Raw genomic sequence first — 11,531 nt, forward strand, 5'->3', positions numbered from 1 at the left:
TGGCAGTTAATCAAAGGATGCCATGAGCTCAACAAAACTTTCAATAAATACAACAGGACTGAACATCTGCAGCTATTGTTTCAGCTGTAAATCTTGTGAATGTTTTTTACTGTAGCAACAAACTGCTAATAAATTCAACTTGCATTACCAGAAACATATAAAGGACAGGATACAGTTCATGATGTTTTTAAAAGTGTCCTCCCTGAGCCCATGCACTCAGGCATATTGTTCCCAGAAATATTTCATAGTTAGCAGTCATACACTGTCCCACATACCCTCTCAAATGACAGATGAGACAGAGAACATTGACTGAATACCTGTCCTGGGTTTAGCAGTGGCAGTCATTTTTCTCTTTCTTGGTAGCTGGTGCAGCGCTGTGTTTTGACTTTCAGCTGGGAACAAAGCTGAAAAACAATGATGTTTTGGTTTGGCCAAGGACTTTGTGAGCCTCATGCTCTGCCAGGGAGGAGGGAAGCTGGGAGGAAGCAGAGACAGGACGCCTGACCCAAACTGACCAAAGAAGTATTCCATACCACAGCACGTCATGCCCAGGATGTAACTGGGAGTTAGCCGGAAGGGCTGGGTGGACTGCAGGGTTGGAGGAGGTATGAGTCGGTGCTTGATCGGGCTGTGGGGGGGCAAGTTATCGGTTGGCTGGTGATGGGGTGTTGTATTCTCTTCCCTTGTTATTTCCTTTATCATTACTATTATTGGTGGTAGCAGTAGTGATTTGTGTTATACCTTAGTTACTAAACTGTTCTTATCTCAACCCGTGGGAGTTGCATTTCTTTTTGATTCTCCTCTCCGTCCCTCCAGGAGTAGGGGGAGGGCAAGAAGGGGGGGAGTGGGTAACAAGCTGTCTGGCTGTGGGTTAAACCACGACAGTTCTTTTTGGCGCCCAACGTGGGGCACGAGGGGTTGAGATAACGACAGATCTGACCGTCACAATGCTGATTTATTGGCTCTCAGAGTTGTTCCTCTTGATCTCACAGCTTCAGAATGTTGTAACTTACTTAGAGCCGGTATTTGCTGTGTTAGTGTTTATCAAGTGTGGGGCTTGGGCTAAGGTTCTTGTCTCACTGTACTTTATGGCAATGACTTGTAATACGGGCGAGCTCCAGCAGCAGGGCGGGACGGACGTGGCCGTGGACTGGTCCCTGGCCGTCCGGCTGCTCCTCACCGTCCTGGCCCTCGCCCTCGCCTCCGTCTGCGTGAGGCTCTGGGGAGCCGAGGGGGGGCGGCCCCGGGAGCCGGCGGCTGCTGAAGCGGCCCGGGAGAGCGGCCCCGGGGACCAAGCGGGAGCGGGGCCGGAGGCCGGCAGGGAGCGGCTGCCGGTGGAGGAGGTCGGGGCGGTCGAGGAGCGGGAGGAAGCGGCGGAGGAGCCGAGCCCCGCGGCCGAGCCCAGCCCCGCGACGGCCGAGAGCATTCCCCGGAAGCCGCCCGCCGAGCCCCAGGAGGACGCAGGAGACCCCGCAGCATTTCCCAGCAAGGCAGAGGAGGAAGAGCTGGACTCAGGAAAAGAGAAGCTGGTGGTGGGAGAGCCGGCGAGCACAGCAGCTACACCAGCCCCAGTGACAAGTACAGCAGCACTGTTTGAGAGTTCTGAAGGTTTTGAATGGCCTTTGGGTACCCTTGGGACCTGCCCGCTGATTGTGATGGTGTTCACTATGTTGGCACACATGCAGAGTATGTTTTACCCACCACCATTGTGTCTGATCCCAAAATTTAAGCAGAGTCGGGTTTGGGTCTTGTCTGGGGTTAGACAACAATATGGGAGGACCAAGAGGTTTTCCCCAAGGCTGGACAGTCATGAGTGGCAGGGCATGTGGGACACTATGGGCAAGTATCTAGTCCACTGGACCCCTCCAGTGCTTTGGAAACATTGGAGATGGAAGGGCAATGAATTATTTTGAGCCTGGTGGGCCCATGACCCTTAAGGCCAACAGAACAGAGATGCAACATAGAGATGGACTCATGATCGAGGGGTGGACTTAGCAATGGACACTATTGCCCAGGTTATTCATGTGTGTGAACACTGCACACAGTCTTTTCTGCTTCTGGAAGACTGTTAGAAGAGATGGAGCCTAACATCATGGACCAGATGGACTCAGCAGCTTTATAGGGACTGGTCCATGCACTACGATGAGAGTGCACTTAGATAAGAGTGATGGTATATTGAAAATGTGGGATCTGAGCATGACGTGAATGGTATGGAATAAGGGGTGGATAATGTCCTGGGTTTAGCAGTGGCAGTCATTTTTCTCTTTCTTGGTAGCTGGTGCAGTGCTGTGTTTTGACTTTCAGCTGGGAACAAAGCTGAAAAACAATGATGTTTTGGTTTGGCCAAGGACTTTGTGGGCCTCATGCTCTGCCAGGGAGGAGGGAAGCTGGGAGGAAGCAGAGACAGGACACCTGACCCAAACTGACCAAAGAGGTATTCCATACCACAGCACGTCATGCCCAGGATGTAACTGGGAGTTAGCCGGAAGGGCTGGGTGGACTGCAGGGTTGGAGGAGGTATGAGTCGGTGCTTGATCGGGCTGTGGGGGGGCAAGTTATCGGTTGGCTGGTGATGGGGTGTTGTATTCTCTTCCCTTGTTATTTCCTTTATCATTACTATTATTGGTGGTAGCAGTAGTGATTTGTGTTATACCTTAGTTACTAAACTGTTCTTATCTCAACCCGTGGGAGTTGCATTTCTTTTTGATTCTCCTCTCCGTCCCTCCAGGAGTAGGGGGAGGGCAAGAAGGGGGGGAGTGGGTAACAAGCTGTCTGGCTGTGGGTTAAACCACGACAATACCATTGCCTGGTACTACATCCCTCTCACTCACAAGAGATGGGAAGCTTTATGCTTACAATTCACATTAGCTTTAGCACTAATCATCAACATGTACATATCCTGGGCTGCATCAAAAGGAGTGTGACCAGCAGGTCAAAGGGGGTGATCCTGCCCCTTTATTCTGCTCTCGTGAGACCTCACTTGGAGTACTGTGTGCAGTTCTGGTGTCCTCAACATAAAAAGGACATGGAGCTGTTGGAACAAGTCCAGAGGAGGCCCACGAGGATGATCAGGGGACTGGAGCACCTCCCATATGAAGATCGGCTGAGAAAGTTGGGGCTGTTCAGCCTGGAGAAGAGAAGGCTGCGTGGAGACCTCATAGCAGCCTTCCAGTATCTGAAGGGGGCCTATAGGGATGCTGGGGATGGACTCTTCATTAGGGACTGTAGTGATAGGACAAGGGGTAATGGGTTAAAACTTAAACAGGAGAAGTTTAGATTGGATATAAGGAGGAAATTCTTTCTTGTTAGGGCGGTGAGGCACTGGAATAGGTTGCCCAAGGAGGTTGTGAATGCTTCATCCCTGGCAGTGTTCAAGGCCAGGTTGGACGAGGCCTTGGGTGATATGGTTTAGAGCGAGGTGTCCCTACCCATGGGAGGGGGTTTGGAACTTGATGATCTTAAGGTCATTTCCAACCCTAACCATTCTATGATTCTATGATTCTATATATCATTGAGCAAATAAGATTTCTTTCTTCAAAAAGAAAAATAAACAAACAAACAAACGAGTGCTGTCCCTTCTACTGTGCAAAAGTAATGGAGTTTTCTAGCATTCTTCTACTGCATATATTCAATAAATAGGGCTAACAAGCCATTCACAGCTAAGGTTACTCAGTGAAGAGTCTCAAATTTTCAAAGTACTTCAAACACTAATTGAATAAAGTAGCACAAAAGACAGGAGTTTTTCATCTATGTTTGTTTCATTTCAAAGAAGAAAGGATTCCTCCAGTGAGATTTCTGCAAGCTTTCACATCCTACGTAACTTTAATCCCTACCAACTACAACAAAGGTCACTGGCTTGTTTTTACTTTCACCTCATATTACCACATTTTGTTCTGAATTAGGACATTATAGATTCAAAAAGAAAAAGAAAGAAACTGATATTGTTTGACATCAACCAAAAAGCCAGTCTAAACAAAAGATCACAACCCTTATGCCTCAGGTCTAGAAATCTCCAGTGGTATTAAAGCTGGTTTAGATTCATACTGAGCCAGGTTGAATGTACATGGCTTATCAGCAAGCAAGCTGTGCTCCATGTAATACAGTAGTTACTGACAACTGCATACACAGCTAGGAGGGGGAAACCACTCAGACAAAGCTAGTGGGACATGTGTTTGCTCTACATGTATTTCATTGAAGTCTTGCTGTTCTTACCCAACTTTCTCTTTGCTTCTTCATTCCTTGGAGGTTTGAAACCCACCATCATTTGCATCCTTCATAAATATAAAGCCAATGGAACACAGAGGATTAAACTGAAAAGTACTGAAAGTCTCTTCTCTCTTTCCACCTCCTCACCTACTTACTAACAAAACCAGAACAGGCAAATAGAGAAGTGTTTCACTGAAAAGTGTTGCCTCCTACCCCAGTAGGGAGGTAGGAATGACATTATAACCATTTCTCTGATACAGACCAGCGTAACCTATCGTATCAAAGAAGAATGTGTAAATTTGAAGTCTAGCCCAGAGACATATAATCTCTGTTTTCTGGGATCTCATCATTTTGCTAGTGTTTATCCTTAACAAGTTCTATACAGCTTTGCTCTACTGTTTTCGCAGCTGGCCAGTTGCTTTCTGAAAGAGAGACACCTAAAACCAAGTGGAAGCAACAGCTTGGTAGACTCTCACCGGTGAAGAGGAAAAGAGGTTTCAGCAGAGAAAAGGGGAAGGAGGAGAAAAAGAAGACTACTTTCCCCTATAAAAGTAAGAAACAGTTTATTTTCTCAAAATCTCACAGATTACATGCTATAGAAATACTTGCCATTGTGAAGCGTATCAGACACCAGATGACAACCTGATTTTGCAGACATGAAAGAGTGACTATGGTCACTAATACAGTACTAATAAACACATAGTGCTGGGATGTAAGGAAGTGACTTTGTAAATAAAACTATTTTCCCAGTTAGGAAGAGTTATCTTCCCCAAAAATATATTTTTATGGAAGCTATTCCAGCTGGTCATTTACTCCATTAAGTTAAAGAATAGCAGAAAGTGCCTTCTATTGCCAGGAGAACCATTATTATCAGTGCATGACATGGGTTTCCAGACAAGTTCTTAGAAGTTTTTTTTGGTTAAAGACATGCAGGTGTAATTTTCTGGAGAAATTGCAAACAGCTGCATTACATCAACAGGTACCAGCTCGCAAGCAGTTTGATTAACTTCTGCTTGGAGACAGAATGATTGTAAGAAGATAGGCAGTTTTAGAAGGGGCTGCCACTGGTGTTTTGCTGCTTGGCATTTACTAAGAGGGACCAAACCAGGTATATATGTTTGGTTCAGGGCAGTTTAAGGGAAAGCTGCTTATTCTTTTACAGACTAATCCCTCTTCCCTTTTGTTCAGTCACAAAGTAGTCTGCAGTTCACAAGTACCAAATACTAGCTAGCACTGTAAAGATGGAATCAATAGTATAATCCTATTAAATTCTGCAATGCAGGTTACTTTTCAGATATATAGTGGAATCCTCTTAAATTGATTTTTTTTTAAGGTAGGGTTATGCGAGGCTTTACCTAGAAACCTAAAGAATATTGTCTACGTAATGCTGTTAAGGTAGCAGGTCAGTCTGTTTTCCTCTGTACAATTTCTATATACTGGCTGGCCTATAACCGTGATACTTCACTAGATGATCTTCCAAAATAAAACTTCTTTAATAAAAGCTTCTTTAGTTATTGTAATCACAGAGCAATGAAATAATAGATGACACTTCAGTGAGAACAGACACTCTCTTTGCCTGTGAGCAATCGACACCTATTGCTGAAGTTCCTTCACTAACATGATCAAATTGTTCTTATTTATATTGGAAGCTTGAGATTCTTTCCACTTATTAGCTATTTTACAGTTTAGTCCATCCCAAAATTCATCGGTTTATATTTGAAAATGGCAGGATCTCTAAATCTATTGTTAAAACCTATAATGTTTGAACCTATGGGAGGATTTAATCTATTTCCCTCACATAACAGAAGCATTCAGAGCAAAGAAACTACACACAGGAAATTAAGAAATTCTTTCTCTGCTTCACCAGAAAACAAACAAAAAACCCCCCAAAACTTTAAATGTCCTACTTCCTGTCTTTACCCATACTACCAATGCTTCCCAGTTGTGCAGCTGCAATAGATCCTGATGATATTAACAGATGTGCAAGGAATTCAGGCCTTTACAGTACCTCAACTAACTTGAGATGTATAGAAAAATCTGTAACTACAATTGGCAATTCAGAAAAAAATCACAGCTCTATGATCAGAATAATAAACTGACATTACCAAAAATATGACAGTTCTAATTTCTCCATGCAATAAATGTGCATAGTCAGTTTTTTCTAGACTAATTGGATGCATTTTGCAGATTCATTTTTATTGCCAGTGTTGTATCCATACTAGAATTTCTCCATCCACAGATGAGCAGCAGTATCCCTCACAAGTCTAGCACTCACTGGACACCTCCTTCCCTGAGATGGAAGCAGTGGGAACAGACAGGAGCTAAAGGCCAGGCAGTGCCTCTGCTTGACCTCCTGCTTCAACAGGGTCATAAGGGAGCTGGAGAGAGCACCCAGAACCCTGCCTTTGCCCCACCCGTCTTTCATGTTCTAAATTAATGTCTCAATAGACCACAACATGTTACAAAGGTTTGGGATTGACAGGAGGAAAAAAGTGCAAGAACCTCATTAGGATTCTGTTCTCAAAGGCTCCACACAGATTTGTCTTTTGAAGAGTAAAAGCTGCTTAACAAGTCAGCAATAGCTCAGTGTCTCCCCTGCCCCAGAACAGCTATGGTAACAGTCTTCATTGCTCAAATACTTTCTTGAATTATTTTCCCAAGTCTCTGGTAATGTGAACCTGTGGAGTGAAATAAATGCTAGACAGCTCTTTTGTCTCCCTGCTTTTTTTAAACACTTTGCATGACAAGTGTATCACTCCTGTTTCCTATCTTGTGTTACAAATAAATCATCAGAATACACATTTCTGAGGTAAGGGTTCTTGTGACTAAATCTACAGAAGTAGTTGTCACAACTACGGAGTTAGCCTAAGATTTCTGTCCCAGAGGAGCCAGTTGGCAGTGCACTTTAGGATGTACTTGTACAAGCATCAAAACAAACTTTTTACACCCAGCAGGAATGCTTTTGAGATAGTTACACAAAACACAACAAAACCAACTTACCCACCTCAATAAGACAGTTGTAGCTCTTCTCATTTTTGGAGACAAGCAAACAGAAATGCTAGTTTTCCCTTTTACCCCCATCTTCACTTAAAATCTGGGTACAAGCATCTCCCAGAACACAAACTCTTATCTGTCCTTAAGGGAGCACCCACAACCTGCAGAGAGTGCACTCAAGCACCACATCTGCCTGAGGAAGAGGCAGCATCTTGCGTTTGCACTCCAGACACTTTGCATTATTTCATCTAACCTGAACAAATTCATGTTGCAACAGCACGGCCAGAGAAATAAGTAAAATTACTTAAGCATTGTCGTACAGATGTCTAATATTAAAACTCAATGCACTGCTGCTCTCTTGCTTTACATGAAGCCTGAAGGAAAAGCTGTGGTTCTGTACCAGTCAACGGCATAGGACAGGCTGTGTCAGGGCCTTGCTCAGCAACCATCTGGTCCAACAGATTCTGTAATCCCATACATGTATTTGATCCTTCCTGTACAACTTTCAGCCACCACTCTTTGGTGTTCTACTCAAGCATCACAAAGATATTAAACACTTGCTTTAAAACCTTTCTACTGTACTGTAACCTTCCGAAACATGAACCCTGGGCACAAAGGGCGGGAGCCATGCACTTAAAAAATGTGTAAAAAGCAAATGCCTTTCTGATCAATAAATTTGAATAGCAGCTTAATCTCAAGAGTAAATGAAATGAAAACTGCAAAGCAGAGGTCAGGTTTTAATTTGAGATTTCTACTGATAAAAACTGTATGTTAGCTTTAATAAGGTGTCAGTTGTCCCAATCCTTATACATACCCAAGTCTCTACAGAGGGTAATCAAAGCTGGAAATAAAGAAGCACTTTGAAATTTATATACCTTTGCTTCACAGACAGTTCTAAACACAGGAGGCAAATGTAGCCTTTTTTGACGGGCTGTTAATGCCAGTATCGTTTCTCTTCTCCCTCCTCCATCCCTTTGCTTTTATAAGAGACTTGAAATGCAAAAGCAGAAACCACATTATACTCCCAAAACCACACCTGGCCCAGCTTCCCTTTGTAGAATCACACAGTTCATTTATAAAGCATAGGAAATTCTATTTGAGACATTTTAGGTGTTCTTAAAATGACAAAAGTCAAATAAATATACATGGTTAGGGTAGCATACGCGGTACCGTGTCCATTCAGGAGATGCTCAGGGACTGAACTCTTCAAGTAGCCCATGAATATCTAAAACACATCAGCCTTGCCCTTTGAACAGGCACAGAGAGCCTGTTCTGCTTGTAGCAGAAAGTCTTCCAACACTCCTGGAAGGAAAAGGACCTTTTAAAAGCAGTGGCTGTAAAGCCCCAACACAGGATAGCGTAATAACGCCTATTTCCCTGAACAGCACAGATTGCTCATGATTTTGAACATTATCCACTGAAGTTTGGTAAACAGAAGCCTGTACACCCCAGGAGTGAGAACGCATTACTGCATAAAAACCTTCATTCAAAGAGCTTGAAGGCCAACATTTCTTTCTTCCTCCTCTTTATAAGCAGAATAAAAAAAAAAACAAGCCTGAAACAATGTGTTTTCTAACAGGCACTGGTAAATTGACAGGGAAGAGAGAACAATCATGTTTCTAAGACAACTTTGTGTTATTTTTACATGTACAAGAGAAACATCAGCCATCAAGTATTATACAGAGTATGACTGATTTAGCTGGTGCTACTGAGGCAGAGAAGATGAAACACACCTTGCACATTCAGCAAGTCATTCTAGATACAAATCATAGAGAAAATAGAAAAACATGCATAGATTGTAAGAAACAGGTGTGGTAATCAAAGAGAGAGTGCTCATGCAGGACATATAGTGCTTATAAAGACTCACCCAGGTGAACAGAAAGAGCAGAAAGTCTCAGTGTTTCCTAACAGTCTGACAGGGTAAGAGCTATGCAGTGCTTTGGCCTTTCCTGGCAGGTGATACGTGCAGGAGAGCAACAGGAGGACCAAGAGGACAATAAGTCAGCAGGATGCCTGAATAGGCATAAATGAAAACAAGATGCATCCACTACCCTCCAAACACTTTGGTGAGTTAAGTACATAGAAAAAATGTTCATGTAACCACGTATGAATATGAAAAGTATTTTTAGTGGAATATTTCTGATGTTTAAAAAGAGAGAGGAAGAAAATAAACAAAAACAACCTAAAAAAAGAGCTAGAAATGTTCCTGTAAAGATCCATTTTGCAGAGCTACAATTTTATCTTGCCCTTTAAGACTAGAAGGAGGAGCGGGAAATGAAATTATGATTCAGAAATATTTTTTTCCCTGAACTCTGCTTCGAAGAATAAAGTATTAAGCCTGCTGTATTCAGAGTTAACACCACAATATAACTCTTGGGCACAGATATTTCCAACTTGTCACCTGAATTCTCTAATTCAAATGTTTAACCTGGAACCTTTACTCAAAATGGATTGAACATCACTGTAACAATCTAATGAAGAATATGGTCTGCAAACCAGCATACTCTGAGAAAAAAAAAAACGAAGCTGGAACCAGAATCTAGCATTCCTTTAAAAAGGTAATATACCAAAGGACAGGATTTTGCTGGAGCTGCTTCAGCCTACCTCAGCTGAACTGCATACTATTATCATACCAGGCTCCCAATGAAGCAGTTACAATCTGTTTTCATATTCTACATTCCTTCCATCCATCCTGTGCTGCACATCCTGACCTGGCTTCTCATCTCCCAGCCAGCATCCTGTGGAAGGGGTGGCAAACACTTTTATTATAGCTACTTGAAAGCCATCTGTGTCCTTCAGGCTGCATGCTGAGGCTAGAGGAGCAGCAGTATTCATCACATTCTTCACAACCCTACTTCTGCTGCTACTGGCCTTGTCCAAGAACAGCAGACAGTAACTCCTGAGTGCAGCTTTGCAACTCATAGTCTTCACGAATTGCAATACAGAGTTTACAAACCACGGTGAGCTCTCTGTTATTGTGAGGTTACGCTTGGCTTTTCCAGAAAGGGGAAGTCTGTCACCTACAGAATATTTTAATACTTCAGAAGTCTTTCTGGGTTTCATATATATAGCATGAGTTCCAAAAATACACACTAAAGTCTGTCTGTATATATATACACACAGATGTAGCTACACCTGATCCAGAACATTTTGCTATTTGATGATTCATTAACATGAACCCAATCATAAGCATATTTTGCTCTCAATTATATCTATTTATACCTAATCTTTAAATATTTAAAACCAGATTTTCTCAACAGTTATAGCATCTAACATGTTTCTTCCCCTGACTCATACATAAGAAAAGCACTCATATCATCCATTAAAAAAAAAAAAAGTATTTTGCAATCAGAATATTTTCAGCTAATTGCTAAATACAGAATCTGTTATTCAGACATAATAAGTCTCAATAAATGAGCATGAGGAAAGCTTTGGTTTTGTAGGAGCCAGGTTCATGTTCTGCTGTGCACAGATCTGTGAACAGAAAGTGATTTACTCAAGTAAGGGACTTTACAGCCTTTGAGTAACACTGTGAGAGTGCTATGGAAAACTATTCTGTCAAAATTTTGCTTGGAGAAAACCCTGAAACTTCAGTTCATGTAATTCAAATAAGAAGATTTTTAATTACTGCATGCAGATCTTTAACTTCTGATATTTTTCAATACCCTACTCACATACCCTACAAAACCAAATTAGTTTCTAGTCTACATCATTCTGAAACTATATAATTTGGGGGGGGGGGGGGAAAGGGGGAGAGGAGAGGAGGGGGTGGCTTTTGTATTTTGCTTTTCTTAATTTTTTTCTGTATGTAACTGATAATTATTTGTACAAAAGTCACAGACTGTAATCCCAGCACAGGGGAGGTTGTTGTGTGCTGCTATTCAACCAAAAAGGACAAGCAGACTCAAGCAAAATTAGCTCAAAGATCATTGCTGGAACATCTGGCAGGTTTCTTCCTCAAGCAATCAAAATCCTACTCCAAACAGTTCATGTTTCAGGGGGGATGTGCCTGATGAGCCACCAGCTACTTGTAGTAAGGAAAGAGGCCATAAATATGAAAGGCAACCTACCTAAGAAAGGCAACCAGTATTTTCTTTCTAAACAATTAAAAAAAAAAAAATTCATTAATGATTTTTACTATCTCAAATTACCACTACAATTGGACTCTGTTACCTTCTGTGGAGGCTTGTTCTGCAAACAGCTTCCATCCCCACTGGGGTAGGAGGAAAGATCTCCAGAGGAGCAGCAAGACAACAGTGGTCCATTGACTACCCTACAACATGATGCTCTGCTTCTACTGATAGGAAAATCCTTTCTAACTAGAGTAACAT

This window comes from Neopsephotus bourkii, unplaced genomic scaffold (assembly GCF_033783945.1).
Source record: "Neopsephotus bourkii isolate Nb327-2 ecotype Australia unplaced genomic scaffold, CSIRO-AGI_Nbou_v1 NB_741, whole genome shotgun sequence".
In the NCBI taxonomy this organism is placed as follows: Eukaryota; Metazoa; Chordata; class Aves; order Psittaciformes; family Psittacidae; genus Neopsephotus; species Neopsephotus bourkii.